Source organism: Lynx rufus, unplaced genomic scaffold (genome assembly GCF_022079265.1).
Source record: "Lynx rufus isolate CCGP_SWC_20201006 ecotype Redwood Valley unplaced genomic scaffold, mLynRuf1.p SCAF_5, whole genome shotgun sequence".
Taxonomy (NCBI): domain Eukaryota; kingdom Metazoa; phylum Chordata; class Mammalia; order Carnivora; family Felidae; genus Lynx; species Lynx rufus.
Window position 1 is genome coordinate 122,145,685 of NW_025814867.1, and position 18,843 is coordinate 122,164,527.

The following is an 18,843-nucleotide window of genomic DNA, read 5'->3' on the forward strand; positions in this document are numbered from 1 at the left end:
ACCTCTATCTACTTAAAGTGAATTATGTTTTAATACTGAAGTAATTTCCTTCAGATGTCAATTAAACAAATTAAATACATTTATAGAAAACTTTCTTGGGGATTCGTAGCTCTGGTGTGTAGTAGATGCAGAGTTCTAAATCCTCGCATTCCTGGTGGGTACAAGGTTGACTGTGACTGAAAGTCACCGTGCTCTAATATGTTCTTGTTTTAATTAGGATAAATTGGTCTTTGGTGGAGGTTTTTTGATTTTTTTTTTTTTTTTTTTTTGTCAAATCTTAACATTTTCCACTACTTCTGTCTCAGGGTATTTGTTGGTTTTCATACTAAAATTTTGTGTCAAATTTACCTAAAGCAGAACTCATCCTCAGATCCTTACCGTAATTTCTTCAAATAAAATTTATATTCAGTGAAAGAGCTCTGCCCCATCCTCACTGCCAGTGTGTTCCCTAAGGTAACAGAATTTACTAGATCTCCTTTTTAGGCACTAAAACCAATAGTAATTCGTAAGAAACAGGTGTTGTTTAATTTTCCTACTCTTTATTTCAAACTGTTGTTCAGTTAATTTCATTTATCCTTTTAATTACCTGCCATTATTTAGACAGTTTTAGTCATTTTGCCTCTTGTTACTTTGTTAATATAGATGATAGCGACCAAACTTTTAATAATCAGCCTAACGAAACCTCCAACTGGAAAATGTGAAATCTCATGTGGTGTGTATTGCAGGTAATTAAAGGAAATAAAATAGAATAAGAAAGGCAGGAAGGGAAGCAGGTAAAAGAAAAGAAAAAGAAAGTGGAACAAAAGAACAAAAGGAAGAAGGAAGCAGGAAAGAGGAGAAAGAAAAAAGAAAAAAAATGAGAAAGAGTTTAGTATCAGAGAAAATCAAGCAACTCTGATGTAAGTAGGGTTCATTTGTATTAGGGTTCAAGAAGAAAAACCAGTGGTAAATGGGTAGATATGAGTAGGGCTGATATATATTAAACAATCAAAAATATTCATTGGAATAAATTTATGTTCACTTAAATAACACCTAGAAATATATCTATTCAGTTCAGATGGTTATTCTAACATCTTAAATGCATATAACTCTTGGGTGGCTTAAGATACTATTTACTAATTATAACACTTACACACTTATTGTCTAATTTGTTACTACTATATAATCATATGCCTTATATTGTAAAGTCAGTCTTTTGCTCTTTCCTCCCTCCCTTCTTTCCTTCCATCCTTTTTTTCATTCATTTTTTTTTTTACTTTTCTCACTGTTGTCTCTCTTTCCTTCTTTGTTTCTTTTTTAAAATCCATTTCTCTTTTATTATTCCTTACATAAGGTCATAGGAGTCACAGTGGGACCTATAGAGATTGCTTAGAGAACTACTAGCAATAAGGAAGAAGATATTTACTGATACACTTCTTTAAAATATCCCTTATAATTATGAACTCAAATTTAATTTATAATATAAATGTAATGAAAATATTTCAAAATTTCCAAACACACAGAAATATGGGTGAAAATTTCCTTGAATATTAAAAAAATGTCATATATAATATAGACAGTTTTAGATTTTGATCTTGATACAGGAAATTCTGAATCATTCCCTGGCTCTGGATGAAAGATGTTTTTCTTATATTCTTTTACCATCCAGGTGTATACCTAAGGGAAATTGATACATTATTACTGCCAAGCTCCATTCATCCAACTCTGTGGTAGAAGAAAGAGTCAAGCTTTGCTCAGGACTTTTTGTAGCCAACATGCCTTTGCTTTGCTCTAGGTCTGCACAATGAAATAGACATTTTTCTTCCTTTTCCTCGGGCACTATCTTTCATGAAAAATTCATTTCTTCCATTTCCCATCTCTAAGTAACTCTTTGTAAAAAACATAGACAAAAGGAAGTGACCTTGAGTCCATTTGAATGACTAGTCCTGAACTGTTGGCTTGCTGTTTTCTGCTCTCACTGTGAGTGTCATACTTCTTACACTGACGCTTGCATACAAATTGAGCTGCTGTCTTCTACTGTGCGTCACTCATACCAATTAGGTCCTCCAGACAGACCCCAGTCAGCTGGCTATTATTGAAGTAGGTTGGGTTCAAAGTTCCTCAGAAGACTGTAGTGCAAAAGTCTCAGTTTTTGAAACTTGCTAAATAGAAGCATTGGAATGAACAAAATGCTGTTGTTCTTACAAATAAAAGGAAGTGCAATAAGCCATGAAATTTTAAATTAGGAAGTTATCATCATGATGCATTACTCTATGTCCAATAATAATTATAACTGGAGCCCAGGAATGGCTAACTGCAAGGTTCAACACATGGACAGAAAAAGACAGTCAATAAAATCAAATAGATACAAGATAATATTAAATATAATATTAACATAAATTCCTAATAATTTATATACTTTCCTTAGCATTTCTGGGTAACTTCCAGAGAATACAGATGTTTATAATCATGCTAATTATCTTCAAAGGATAAATTTGAATCTCAAAAAAGGGATAAATTCTATTAGTCAAAAATTATCAACATAGAATTTCAGAGACAGAAATATTCAAGGAACCAGCCAAACCTTTGGAAGGTTGTAGTCAGGGATCTGACTGGGAAAAGGAGTTGGAAATAGAGATAAATGATAATTCTTAAAATCCTGGTATAAAAAGAAAGCCTGTTTATGCTGTATTTTGCATCCATCTCATAACAGATTTTGAGATTGGCTGAATGATTCTTAGTCTGAAATAACTACTCCTAAAATCATTTTTTTTCTTTTTAGTCTTTTTAGATCATTATTATAAAGCATGAAGACAAAAGCCTTTTTATTTTGTTTCTGAACTCTTGTTTTAGAACCAGTTCTACTCTCTGTAGAACCAGTTGGAGTATTATGCATTGATTTTTATAGCTGTTCAAAGAGTAACACATGTATTCTTGGTATGAACAACAGATTATGAGGTGACCTTGATGACTCATTTGACACACGAAAATCAGACTTTCAAGAAATATATTTTGTGCCTATGATCTTCTATGACCTGCATATATGTAAAACTAGAGAGAGTTCACTGTCATCTGTTTGCTTAAGAATAAGTCCAAGTACCTCAACAGGGTTCATAAGGCTCATCAGGACACAGCACCAACTGACCTACCCTGTCTCTTCAATGCCACTGTCATCACACTTGAGTGTGTCCAATACAACATTCTTATAAGGCTGTATTTTCACTCTCCATCCAAAAGGAATTCACGTTTTTCCTCTTTATTAGAAAAGCCTTTGGATCTCAGCTTGGACTCCATTTCCTCAAGCAGCTCTTTGTAAATCTTCAGGCTTGACTTTTTGTCTCTTCTTTGGGTTCTAAGACATCCTGAACTTAAGCCGTAGTTGTTTTTCCTTATCATTTCTACTGGGATAAATAGCATTTCACAATTACCAATGAGATGTATGTTGCCTGACTATACTGTGATTTGTTCAGCACTTACCCAAAACATTTATCATACACTTGGACTACATTTCTCTAGTTTATTCCCATGATACTCTTTCTACCATGCTTATCTTTATGACTTGTTTATCCTATAACACTGGATTCTGATCCTGACAATTTTGCTCCATTCCTCTCCAGGCCAACTGCATTTTTCCTGTTCCCTTTATAGCCACCTGTAGAGTTCAATGGCTCCCACTTTGTTCTATCTCCTGACATTTTTATTTTTATTTTATTTTTTTTAACGTTTATTTATTTTGGAGACAGAGAGAGACAGAGCATGAATAGGGGAGGGGCAGAGAGAGAGGGAGACACACAATCCGAAACAGGCTCCAGGTCTGAGCTGTCAGCACAGAGCCCGACGCGGGGCTTGAACTCACGGACTGTGAGATCATGACCTGAGCCGAAGTCGGACGCCCAGCCGACTGAGCCACCCAGGCGCCCCTCTCCTGACATTTTTAGAATCCTAAGTTTTCAATGAATAATCCTGATTAAGATAATCAAAAACAAAACAAAACCATAAGGTAACAGAACTGAAAAGTTTTAGAAGATAATGTTTACATACAAAAGCAAGTTCAGAAGCTATAAAGAGTAATTAAAGTAAAACAACATGAGTGATGCTTTTTACAGAAACATTTCTACATATATTTTATCAAAGAATTATATAAAAATAAAGAAATTTTATATACATGAAACCTAAACATTATAAAGACTAACATATCTAAGATCCCAGAGTTGTGATTTGAATTTTTATTAGTATGTCCCCTTGGGCCATGCTATTTGTATGAAGAATGATGGAAAGGCAGAGAACTGTTTTTATTATATGTTAACAAAGGTAGAAACTTGTTGTGAATGAATGGCTGGTAAGTGAAAGCAGCATACTGTGAATTATTCTTTGGAAGAGTTCAAGGATGAAAAAGAAGATGATGACATAGGGTAGTAGAGTTGAATGATACTTTATTTGATTGTACATGGAGATAAAAGGCCAAAGTAAAGGGGAAATTGAAGGGAGGAAAATGTAAAAGATTGAGAAAGCAAGAGCGACAAAACAAAAGAGAAAAATAGAGCAAAGTGTAGGAAGAATATTCTTTTAACCTGGTGCTCTGATGGACTTTTGATTTTAAGACTCATTAGAAATTCAGGAAGAGAGGAAGAGGAAAGCCAGCCAGATGAAACAAGCCACTGAAGAATTTAGAAACAGAGATGTGTTAATCATGATCTTTTTCTATATGTAGCAAATGAAACCTGCTTTGTGAGAAGGATGAGGAGGGACTTTGGGACCCTGAAAAACTGGAACAAAGTTTTGGAACTTCGATCTCTCTCTCTCTCTCTCTCTCTCTCTCTCTCTCTCTCTCTCACACACACACACACACACACACACACCTTCCAAGGAATCAGTAGCCCATGAAACCCATTATGAAGAATATTGGAATTAAGGTTTTATTGTTGTGATTCTTTGTATCAAAGTTATATCCATACAATTAATTAGAAAGCACTTTCTAAAATCAGAAATGTTGATGTTATCCCTATATTGGTTTGATATCACTCACATTAGGAGGAGACAAATATTTTGTGGGTAGGTCCCAAAACACAGATTCTGCCCAAAATGCAGGGAAGGATTTCATTTCCTTGGCTCAGGCTGGCAAGCTAAAAACTTATATAGAAAATTTTCTCTGATGCCTTCCAAATGACCAGCTCGGTAATTTATACCCTAACCTTACCAAATGGCCTTTCTTAAGGATCTTAAATTTTGACAAGCCTTACAAATTTTATTATTTATTTATTTATTTATTTATTTATTTATTTATTTAAACTAGTTATAATTTTTCAAAGTTATTATTTAAATTCTAGTTACTTAACATAAAGTGTAATATTAATGCTAGGGGTACAATATAGTGAGTGACTCAACACTTCCATACAACATCTGGTGCTCATCAGAAGTGTACTCCTTAATCCCCATCCCCCATTCCTTATGCACCTGCCCTTTAGTAACCATCGGTTTGTTCTGTATAGTTAAGAGTCTGTTGAGAGGCACATGGGTGGCTCAGTTGGTTAAACATCTGACTCTTGATTTTGGCTCTGGTCATGATCTCAGGGTTCGTGAGTTCGAGCTCCAAGTGGGGCTCTGTGCTGATAGTGCAGAGCCAGCTTGAGATTCTCTCTCTCTCCCCATCTCTCTTTGCCCCTCCCTTGCTTGTGTTCTCTCTCTCTCTCTCTTAAAATAAATGAGTATTTTGAATAAAAACAAGAGTCTGTTTCTGGGATGCCTCTCTTCTCTTCTCTCTTTTCCCCTTTGCTCATTTGTTTTGTAAATTTATTTTAACTTGTCAGCCTATCAGTATAAATTACCTTCTGTTGGTAATTTAATTTTTCTAGAAAATCATCTTTATATCTTCTAAATTATTCTTTTAGAGTTGGACATTGTAATGTTTCTAAAAATTTCTCCTACATCTTTTTCACTAAATCTCCTTTCCTTCTTAATGTTGTGTTTTCTTTCTGTTTTCAAGTTAGATGTGGCATTTTTTAATTGAATTGCTATTTGTGAGACTCTTTGTTTTATGCAAAATTCCATTACTTTTATGCTGTTTTAGTTAATTTCAAATTACTCTAATTACTAACAGTTTACTAATAGTGTTCTAATAACTTTGTTTTGTTGAAAACTTAGTTCACTAAATTTCAAATTTATAAACATATTGATATCTATTCAGGAATTATATTTTCACTATGTTATATTGAATTGTCTTACATTATACTATAATATGTTGCATTGGTATTTTATTATGGTATTGACTATTTACCATAAAATTTGAAATGGTCTATTTTTATTTATCCAAGACTCCACTGTGACATTTAATTTTCCCTAGCAACAAAACCAAATTTCTTAGTGAATCCTTAAAATGTTTATGTGATTTCATGTTAGCATTTTTTTCTGTGTCAAAATAGATTTTTGTTGTATTTTTTTTCAGAGGCTTAGTCTTATGTATATTTTTCTTCACTTGTAAGGAGTTCCTTTCATTTTTTTACATTATCAACTAGAAATAGTTTGACATTCTTTATGGTGTGTCAAAAGGGAAAATTTAGAGAAGGATGTAGAGAATTTTTGGATTTGGTGATGAGCAGTTTAAGACAAGACTTCCATTGTTGGAAATTAATTGGGATTAGGTAAAGTCTGTTCCATGGAGGCAAGACTGAAGCAACTTTTAGTGGTCAAATACTTTGCCCAGATGAGCAAAGTGTATACCTATACAAACTGTTTTGCAAGAACTTCCTCATGCAAACACGGAAGTTACTTAACTTCCTGAGTAAAAGTATCTTGGAGCAAATAGTTATGTTGATGCAGGTGGTCTTAGTTCTCAGTCAAATCGTTTTAAGTTGTGAAAACTCAGTCAATCTCCATTTACTTTGACCATCTCTTGATTTTTAAGCATTCTGTATAATTTTTGAAATTTTACTCCAAATTGCATATTGCTAGATGTGTTTTTTGTATTCTCTGTTCTATTTCTTAGATCGATTTTTCTGTCTTTGTGTCTAATAGCACCCATGTTTTCTTCTAATGTAAGTTCTTATATTTATCTTTGGTCCATTTTAAGTTAAATGTTGTATATGGTGTTAGGTAAATTTTATGATTTCTTTTTTGCATAAATATTCACTTGTTTCAAAAGCATTTTTTGGAAAAGACCATCTTTTCTTAGTTGAATTTTCTTTGCTCCTCTGCTGAAAGTAATTAACCCTATGCAGGTAAATCTATTCAGGGGTTTCTATTTTTTCCTCACTGATCTGCATATCTATCCTGATGTCAATAACCTATTGACAGTCACAATGTAGGTTCACAGTCAGTCTTTACATCAGGAAGCTACAGTCCTAAAACCTTGTTTTTTTTTTTCTTGGCAAAAATTGTTGCTATTCTAGATTTTGTGATTTTCCATATAATCAGCTTGTCAATTTTTACCTCTTCCCTCTCCTAAAACTGTACCCTATTGGGTTTTCATTTGGATGGCATTCAATTTAGAGATCAACTTGTTGAGGATTGTCTTTTTAATAATATGGAGTTTCCTCATTTGTAATATGGTATATGTCCTCATTTTTTAGATTGTCTTTAATTCCTTCCAGCAATGTTTATGTAGCTTTTAGTTAATGAAACTTGTCCATATCTTGTTAAATTAAAAAAAATAAATTTCTAAATAATTTATAATTGTAAACAGTAGTATACTTCAACTTGAATTTCCAATTATTTGTTATTATATAAAACTACAACTAGATTATGGTAGATTAGCTGAATCTCCTTATTAGTTCTCAGAGATTTTGTATGGATTCCCTTGATTTTTCTATATAAATTATGCCATCCAATAAAATGAACACTTTTATTTCTTCCTTTCCAACCAGTATTCCATCGATTTTTTTTTAATGTGTGTTTATTTTTGAGAGAGAGAGGGAGAGACAGAGAACAAGCAGGGGAGGGGCAGAGAGAGAGGGAGACACAGAATCTGAAGTAGGCTTCAGGCTCTGAGCTGTCAGCACAGAGCCCGACACAGGACTCAAACTCACAAACCCAGAGATCATGACCTAAGTCCAAGTCTGACGCTTAATTAATTGAGCCACCAGGTGCTCCTCCATTGTTTTTGTTTATGTTCTTATTGCACTGGCTAGGTTATACAGTATATTGTTAATTAAAAGTAGTGAAAACACATCTTTTTGCCTTGTTTTTGAAATTTGGGTAGGGGCGCCTGGGTGGCGCAGTCAGTTAAGCGTCCGACTTCAGCCAGGTTACGATCTCGCGGTCCGTGAGTTCGAGCCCCGCGTCGGGCTCTGGGCTGATGGCTCAGAGCCTGGAGCCTGTTTCTGATTCTGTGTCTCCCTCTCTCTCTTCCCCTCCCCTGTTCATGCTCTGTCTCTCTCTGTCCCAAAAATAAATAAACGTTGAAAAAAAAAATTTAAAAAATAAAAAAAAAAAAGAAATTTGGGTAAAGCTTTCAAAGGCTTTCACTGTTTAGTATAATGTTAGCTGCACATTTTTAATAGAAATTCTTTTTCAGGTTGAGGAATTTTCATTCAGTTTTGAGAATTTATAATGAATGGGTGTTGAACTCTTTCAAATGTTTTTTTCTGCATCTATAGAAATGTTCAACTGGTACTTCTTTTTGAATGTGTTAATATTATAAGTTCCATTGGTTGAGTTTTCTTTTAAACTAATTGTGCATTCTGGAATGAACTTGGTTTTTCCAATGTGGGTACTATATTTTTTATAAATCATTGAATTCCATGTGCTAAAAATGTAAGGTCCTTTGGGTCTATATTAATGGGCAATAATGGTCTATATTATTCTTTTCTTGTAGTGTCATGTCTGTTTTGGGAATCACTCTTGGTCTCATAAAAAGAATTGGCAGATTGAGCACCTTTTCATATGTCTGTTGACCATCTGCATGTCTTCTTTGGAAAAATGTCTCTTCATGTCTTCTGCCCATTTTTTAAAAATTTTTTTTTCAACGTTTATTTATTTTTGGGACAGAGAGAGACAGAGCACGAACGGGGGAGGGGCAGAGAGAGAGGGAGACACAGAATCGGAAGCAGGCTCCAGGCTCTGAGCCATCAGCCCAGAGCCTGACGCGGGGCTTGAACTCACGGACCACGAGATCGTGACCTGGCTGAAGTCGGATGCTTAACCGACTGCGCCACCCAGGCGCCCCTCTTCTGCCCATTTTTAAACTAGGTTATTTGTTTCTTGGGTGTTGAGTTTGATGTTCTTTATAGATTTTGGATACTAACCTTTTATCAGATATGTCACTTGTAAATATCTTCTCCCATTCTGTAGTTTTTGTTTGTTTGTTTGTTTTAGTTGATTGTTTCCCTCCCTGTGCAGAAGTAGTTTTATTTTGATGAAATCCCATAATTTATTTTTTTCTTTTGTTTCCTTTGCCTCAGGAGACATATCTAGGAAGATGTTGCTATGTCTGATGTCAAACAGGTTACTTGTCTATGTGTGTTCTCCTCTAGGATTTTGATGGTTTCCTGCCTCACATTTAGGTCTTTCATCCACACTGTATGCTAACTAACTGGAATTTAAATAAAAGCTTAGGAGGGAAAATAAGCATATAGGAATACTCTCATGTATAGCTCATTGAAATTAAAAAAAAATATTGGGACGTGTTGTTATCTCTCATTTTCTGGAAAAGATTGAGAAGAATTTGCACAAATATTCCTTAAATGTTAAGTAGGACATCTTTAACTATGAATTCAATTTTTAAGTAGAGATATGGCTGTTCAGATTATCAATATCTTCTATGGAGTTTGTTACATTGTTATCTTGCTATACATTGTTATATTGATAGTTTTTATCTTTCAGATAATATATTTATATCTAACTTGTTGAATTTATTACCATAAAGTTTTTCATAATTCATACATTAATATGCATGTCATAATTTGTATTTCTTTATTACCCATGTAATGCCTATTCTCTTTTCTCTAACATTGGCCTTTTTATTCCTGATCAGTATGGCTATAAGCAATCGTATTGATGTTAAGAGAGGAAGAAAGAAAGAAAGAAAGAAAGAAAGAAAGAAAGAAAGAAAGAAAAGAAGGAAGAAAGAAGTTTCTGGTTTATATTTCTACTCTGCTTTCTATTATGCTTTTCATTGATTTCAGTTGATTTCAATTTTTATAATTATTAATTCTTTTCTTGCTTTGAGTTCAATTCGCTTTTTTTATAATTTCTACAGATGAAAACTTACTCATTGAATTTAATCCTTTCTACTTTCCTTCTTTTTCTTTTTTTAATGTTTGTTTATTTATTTGGAGAAAGAGAGAGAGAGAGAGAGAGAGAGAGAATCTCAAGCCGACTCCATGCTGTCAGCTCTGAGCCAATGTGAGGCTCTATCTCAAGAACCATGACATCATGACCTGAGCCAAAATCAAGAGTCAGACACTTAATGGCCTGAGCAACCCAGATGTCCTGACCTTTTTACTTTACTAATGTGATCAATGCTACAAATTTTGCTTTGTATACTCTTTTAGCTGTATCTGACATATTTCATTATTTAAGTGTTTTTTTATTTCAGCTTAAAATAATTTCAAACTTTCATTTGTATTTCTTTTTAAATGTGTGGATTATTTTGAAGTTTGTTGATTAATTTTCAATATGTGGGAATTTTCCAGATATCTTCTCATTTTGATTTATTTTGTAATTCTGTTGTGTTCAGAGAATATACATCCCATGCTGTTTTTCCTTTTACATTTATTGAGACTTGACTCTTGGGCCAAATTATGGTTTATCTTGGTAAATATTCCATCTACACTTGGGAAAAAATGTGTATTATACTGCTATTGATTGTGTTGTTCTATAAATCTTAATTAGGACATATTATTCTACTCTTCTATGTCCTTTCTGATTTTCTGCCTTATTATTTTTTTAAAGTTTTTATTTATTTTTGAGACAGAGAGAGACAGAGCATGAGCAGGGGAGGAGCAGAGAGAGAGAGGGAGACACAGAATCTGAAGCAAGCTCCAGGCTCTGAGCTGTCAGCACAGAGCCTGACGCCGGGGCTTGAACTCACAGACTGTAAGATCATGACCTGAGCTGAAGTCGGATGCTTAACCGACTGAGCCACCCAGGCACCCCAGTCTGCCTTATTTTTCAATTATGAGATAAGTTCTGATTTTCTTTTTCTCAGGACTTATCTTTTTTGTTGGCCCCCTCTGTCAGGGACTCAGAGTTCTGTGCTGTTTGTTGTCTAATGTCTGAAAACAGTCTTTCAGATGTTATCTAGATTCTATTTGTTTAAGTTAGGATGATAAATCTGGCTCTTGTTACTCCATCTTGGCCCAAAGATGAAAATGTTTACTTCTAAGGGTGCCTGAGTGGCTCAGTCGGTTGAGCATCTGACTTCAGCTCAGGTCATGATCTCATGGTTCGTGAGTTTGAGCCCACGTCAGGCTCTGTGCTGACAGCTCAGAGCCTGAAGCCTGTTTCAGATTCTGTGTCTCCCTCTCTCTCTGCCCCTGCCCTGCTCATACTTTGTCTCTGTCTCTCAAAAAAGTGAATAAACACTAAAAAAATATTTAAAAAAAGAAAATATTTACTTCTTTTATTAAAAAGTGTTCTCTCTTCCATTTTTCTTTAGTATGATATCTTTTATATACGTATAATATTATATGTATATATTAACACTAGTTTTTGCAAGACAAAAAGATTACAGGGGACTTCCACTTTTCTTTTCTCATATGCTGCAACATTTTCTACAATCTGATAATATTTAAATAAATACAATCTATTTTACATGTAATAAGTAACGTAATAATTTTAAATTCAGCTTTGAAAATGAAGTAAATTGATATAAACTATCCATTTTGTTTTGTTTGTTTTTTCTTTTTTTGAGAGAGAGCTCCTGCATATGTGAGCAAGGGAGGGGCAGAGGGAGAGGGAGAGAGAGAATCTTAAGCAGGCTCCTCATTCAGTGTGGAGCCCAATGGAGTTATTGATCTTATGCCTGTGAGATCATGACCTGAACAGAAATCAAGAGTTGGATGCTTAACCAACTGAGCCATCCAGATGCCCCTAAACTATCCATTTTGTAGACAAACCTAAACATGAAAGTTCATTTGAATTGTATAAAGCCATATTGTTTTTATTTGTAGTCATAGGATTAAATTCCACCTCTACTAGAACCTTAATACTGTTACCTCCAAGAGTGCATATGTCATTACTTTGCATTATTTATTTTTACCATAAATTTATTCAATTAGTGCATTTTCATTTTCAAAAATCATATTCACCCTCAAAGGAAGAATAATTGATATCGTCAGACCTTTAAGTCAGTTTAAAAGCTAAACAAAATCTATATGTTGAAATATAGTGGCCATAAATGGCAAGGATATCAATGGATTTAAAGCTTCCTAGAGCAATGGTTTTGAAGACAATGTTCTTTCCTATAAACGATATATGATTCTATCACTCATATTCAATGGAATTAAAATAGTATTTAAATCACAAATATAACTTACAAATATAATCATTATTTAAATGCGTAAAAAAACGGATTTCAAAATGCACCCTAATAATTTCTTCTGTTCTTTAGTGAAGCTAACAGAAGAATTTTCCAGAGTACAGTGTAATTAGCAAATCAATGGGTTAATTTAAAGATATGCAATTTTCAATAATAATGAGAGTTAATATTTCTTATGGGAACTGGCTTAAACTGGGTTATGAGGAGGTATGAATAGTTGAAATAGATTAATTATCTTTCAAATTTGGGATATTAAGATTGAATAAAATGCTTTTAAAAACTCTATTAAAATGATATCTCTGTGTGAACAATTCAGGTCATAGATCTCATTTTTTCCCCCTTTCTCTCCCCTTGCCAAATTCATATTTTAAACCATTTAGCTGTAAACCATTGAATGGAAATGATAGTTTATGGTTTTCTTGCCAATGACACTGAAAGTATATTAGTGGTTTTATATACATTTATACAGATAGATTGAGAATTCTTGAACAAGCAAAGATTCTTCAGAAGCAGCCCATTTTTTGAATCGACATATTTTTCTTTGCCAGTTATTTGTAGATCCAAATTTTAAACTTATATTTCTGCACTTGAGTAAAGCTTAATTTATTTTATTTATACACAGACTAATTTGCTCAAATAAGCTTTGAAATTAGTCTTTCAATTTGAAAATGTTATCATCCCTCAATTATTTACATACAAACTCTAAAAAAATAATAGTAATTCATTTTTATTTTTCATGGTTTCTACTTTTCTGTACCTACCTACTGCTGCAACATCTGTAGCTATACAATTTGTACTTGGAAAGCTGGCAAATGGCTGACTTCCAAAACTTCCTGCCAATATAAATTAATATGTACCATCAGAAGTACCCCCAAGTGGTATAAGAATGCGGTCTCTTGGGTTATTTTTATGGAAGAAGCTTGCAGCAAATCTGAATAGCTCTGGCTCCCATATAGCAGACATGAAAACACTTGTGCCTTTAGTGTTGTCCCTGATGCTATGTACTAATTCACTCTAAATTATTCTGGTTTCTATTTTAAAATGAATGAGAATGAGAAAAAAATAAGACTTCAATGTGTGGATACATTTATGTATGCTTTTTGTGCATAAATGTATACATAATATATCTATTTATCTATCTCCATATAAAGAGCCTTAATGATATATTAAAACTCTTCTAGGAAGACCACTTGTATACACCAGTTCTTTACTTTAAGAAACAAATTAATATAAAATTCTGATTAATCTATATTAAGATATGATTTTAAAATTATAAATGTGTTCCTTGAAGTAGCAAATTTTCTTCCTGTTTATTTTATCATATTTCATAGAATCTTATTTTTAGAAAGATAAACATTTATCCAAAAATATTCTTCTTGGACTGATAAAGATATAGTAAGATATATTTTAAAATAGTGAGTAAATTTTGGATATTAAAATTATTCTTAAATATTTCCACAAATGAACAAATAGCCACTGTTCCTGAAAGCTCTCATAGCATTTAGAATCAGAGGGCAAACACATGCACACTATAAAACATTTTTTAAAAAATTACTTTTTAAAAATAGGCTTTTTGTGGAACTCATAAATTGACATTTCAAAAAACAAAATTCTTTTTTTTTTAAGGAGAAGAAGTGGCTTTGAGAACCTCCTGTAAGATGGCTTTATTTGATACCATAAAATAGAATTTTAATTGCTTATATATAATATTTTAGTAAAATAGCACATTTTTAGTAAACGTACAGTTTACATATTACTAGAAGAAGAGGGTAATATTATAGACTTTCTCCTTACCACTTAAATTGTTTCAAGCCACATAAAATTTTGAGAAGCTAATTAATAGAATATCAACTTTCTTGATTTAAATTTAAATTATTAAATAAGCTATGATGCTTAGGACAGAATAAAAGACATAGACAATGTTATTATTAATTAAACTATAAGGAGATTTGCCATATTCATCTCAGGATATTTGTTGTTTGTTTCCCTTTTAGAGGTCCATCTCTGGCATAGGCATCTTGCCCTCTTTATTCTATTACACACTCACCAAAGATGCATGTGACTATTCAATCATGTTTATTCATATTATGATTTCAAAATACTCTTCCACTGAAGCTATTTTTAGGATTCCAAACGCTTCTTGGCTAACGATTCACTTTTTCTGTACTCTGTCTCTGCATTTCCATACTTTGCCAAGTCCTGTCTCAAGGCCCTTAGTAATATCAGGATTTGGCTGGAAGGTTGATGAGACTACAAATGAAGGGTTACATATATATTGTGAACAACATAGCATTGATGTAAATAAGTCTATTTTTGTGTATCTATTTAAGTTTAAAAATGAATAGCTGATGTTTCACAAACTTATTAGCTTATTTTATACATAAAAATATATATGCTCTATATTTTCAGAATAACACACTTGCCTGAAGTCAATATTTCTTTCTTCTAAATAGTGAATTAAAGAAAGTGCTGCTTGGAAAATGAAAATATATAAATAAATTGTAATGTTCTTGTCTTCCTATCCATTTCATATTATTGATACCATTCCCTAACATCATAAAGGATAAACTGAGATGTAATTATGAAAGTCATGACTTTTCATTTTCCTAGTGATTAAAATAAGACTAAATAAAAGCACATGTAGAGGTCAGTTTAATGTTTTCAGTGTTGTTCATTAGTTTAATCAATACTTATTAGTTCCTAATTAGTTACATTAGGTCAACCAAGTATTTACTGTGTGTCTACTCTGATGTAGGCATCTTCTAAGAGCTGATGATAATGAAGTTTCAGCTCTCATGTTTCCTTTATTTTAGTGAGAGAAGCAGACACAAAATAACAGAGATATGTGATATGTGAGATGATGAAAACTATATGTAAGGTTGATAAAAAACAAACCTTTGAGACTTGAATGTAGTTAGGAAGCAAAATTTATAGCAAATATGTAAGAAAAACTTGTTCTAGGACAAAGGACGAGCTTATGCAAAAGTTCTATATTGAAGTCCTGAGGCTGTTGTAACACATTCCTACAAACTGGATGACTCAAAGAGAACAGAAATTTATTATATTATAGTTTTATTTTTTTTAAGTTTTTTTTAAATTCCAGCTAGTTAACATATAGTGTAATATTAGTTTAAAATGTACAATATAATGATTCAGCACTTCTGTACATCACAGGGTGCTCATCACAGCAAGGGATCTCCTTAATGCCTATCACCTATTTTACCCATCCCCCCCACCCACCTCCCCTCTGGCAAACATCAGTTTCTTCTTTTTAGCTAAGAGTCTGTTCCGTAGTTTGCCTCCTTTTCTCTTTTTTTCCCCTTTTGTGTCTTAAATTCCATATGAGTGAGATCATATGGTATTTGTCTTTGACTTATTTGGCTTAGCATAATATTCTCTAGCTCCTTCCATGTCATTGCAAATGGCAAGATTTTAATTTATATATATGTATACATATAAATTTTTATACATACCGTATCTTCTTTATCCATTCATGAGTCGATGGACACTTGGGCTGTTTCCATAGTTTGGCTATTATAGATAATGCTGCTATAAACATTGGGGTACACGTATCCCTTGCAATTCATATTCTTTGGGTATTATTTGGGTACATACTTAGGAGCGTAATTGCTGGATCATAGGGTAGTTTTCTTTTTAACTTTTAGGAACCTCCATACTGTTTCCCAGAGTGCTGCACCAGTTTTCATTCCTACCAACAGTGCAAGAAGGTTCGCCTTTTTCCACATCTTTGCCAACATATGTTGTTTGTTCTGTTGTTGATTTTAGCCATTCTTACAGGTGTGAGGTGATATCTCATTATAGTTTTGATTTGTATTTCCCTGATGATCAGTGATCTTGAGCATCTTTTAATGTGCCTCTTGGCCATCTGGATGTCTTTTGGAGAAATATCTATTCATGTCTTCTTACTTTTTATTTTGTGGGGGTTGGTGCTGAATTTGATAAGTTCTTTATAGATTTTTGATACTAACCCTTTATCCAATATGTCATTTGCAAATATCTTCTCCTATTCTGTCTATTGCCTTTTAGTTTTGTTAATTATTTCCTTTCCTGTGCAGAAGCTTTTTATTTTGATGTAATCCCAATAGTTAACTTTTGCTTGTTTCCTTCCCCTTAGGAGACATATCTAGGAAAATGTTGCTGCAGCAACAAAAGAGGTTACTTGCCTGTATTCTCTAAGATTTTTATAGTTTCAGGTCTTATCTCATAATTTTAGAGACCAGAAGTCAGAGATCAAGGTGTCCGCTGGGCCACACTTCCTCTGGAGGCTCTAGCAGAGAATCCTTTGCCCCGCCTACCTTCTAGTGGCACCAGGTATCCTTGGCTTTTGGCATAATTCCCACCTCTTTCCTTGTCTTCTCCTGCTTTCTCTGTTTTCTCCTCCAGTAGTAGTACTCTTTTAGGAGGACTTTAATTAACTTTAAGGCACATCCAGGTATTCCAGGATCATTTCATTTATCTCACCTTTAATTTCATTAAACTTCCAAAGACACTTTTTTCAAATAAGGTCAATCACAGGTTCCAAGTATTAAGGGGTAGTCATTGTCTTTATGGAAGCCACCATTCTATCCACTACTCCAACACTCCAAGACAAGGGCACACTTGGAATATTCAATAAAGAATTGGATTATGCTGTATTAATACAAAGATCAGGCAAAAAAAAATCACTAGGGGCAGTGTTAATTGTGGATTGGATTGTGCCCTTAATCCAATACAATTGGTCTTTATAAAAAAAGTAAATTTGGACATAGACACAGACATTCACAGAAGGAAGACAATATATGAGGATGGCTATATGATGAGGGAAGCAGAGATTAGACTGATGTAGCTGCAAGCCAAGGAATGTAAAAATTGCTGGCTATACCGAGAAGCTAGTAAATGGCAAGGAAGGATTCTACCCACAGTCTCAGAGGAAGTATAATACTGCAGACGCCTTAATTTTAGTCTTCTATACTCCAAAACTGTGAGACAAAAATGTTTCTCTTCTTTTAAGCTACCCAGTGTGTAGCTCTTTGTTATAGTAGCCCTAGCAAACTAATACAGGTGGTTATCTAGGGCATTAGAAACAGACATATCTAGGTCTTTGAAGATCAAATGTGTCCAGTAAGGACTAAGTTCAGCTACATGTAATAGAAAACTCAAATAGTGACTTATTTCACTTTTATTTAATTTTTAAAATTTTTGAAGTTTATTTATTTATTAATTTTGGGAGACACAACATGCACACAGGCAGGGGAGGGGCAGAGACAGAGAGAGAGAAAGAGAGAGAGAGAGAGAGAGAGAGAGAGAGAACCCCAAGCAGGCTCTGCACTGTCATAGCATAGCCCGATGTGGGGCTCAACCTCACAAACTGTAATATCATGACCTGAGCTGAAATCAAGAGTCAGACGCTTAAACAACTAAGCCACCCTGGAAACCCTTCATTTTTAAATTTATATTTTAAAAACTTTATTGCATAATACGAGGCCCAGGGCTTTTATGATGGATCTAGTTTTTCATCAAACACTCAGATAGCAATTATAGCTATCTTCTACACCATCCATAGAGCATGGTCTCTATTCTTATAAGATAGTTGACCAGTTTAAATAGCATAATTATATTCCATAACACTGTAATGAGGAAAGACCAAAGACAAACAAACAAACAAACAAATAAAAGCAAAAAGGAGTGCCGATTGAACCTGCCACTATTGTAGGAACATTCCTGAAATTACCGTAAAATGTCAGCTTACATCTTTTTGGACCCTATCTGTAAGGCATGATAGGAAATAAAGTTTTGGGGATAATCACATTATCACTTCAAAGAAATCAGAATTCTATTAATGAGGATAGAACAAACTGGGCAAAAATGGATGTCAGGTAGCCTCTGCAGTACTATGATAAGGATTTGATATTTTATGCTGCTAAGTATCAGAAACCATTTTCAGACGATTTTGAACAGAAGATGTGAAAAACTTACTTATAAAAGGTTATCTCTGCCTGCCTTGTTGGCTATAAATCTTAAAAGAACAGGGGCAAGACCATGGAGACCAGTTAGGACATCCAGGCAAGAGGTAATGGTGGCTTAGACTAAGATGTCAGCAGTGTAAGTAGGGAAAAGTGGTGTTTTTGGCTATCTTTTGAAATTGAAGTTGACAAGATTTTGTCAAGGTTTGAATTTAGGGTGTTTACTAAAAGAGAAATCAAGGATAACTACAAGATATTTGTCCTGGGAGACTAGAAAATAAACTTCGCCACTTACCTCCATCTTAATGGAGGATATTGTGGGAGAAACATGTTTAAAGGTAGAATTTAAGAGTGTTATAATGTTAAGTTTAAACTTCCCATTACACTAAGTAACATAGATATCCAATATGTGAGTCTGAAGTTCAG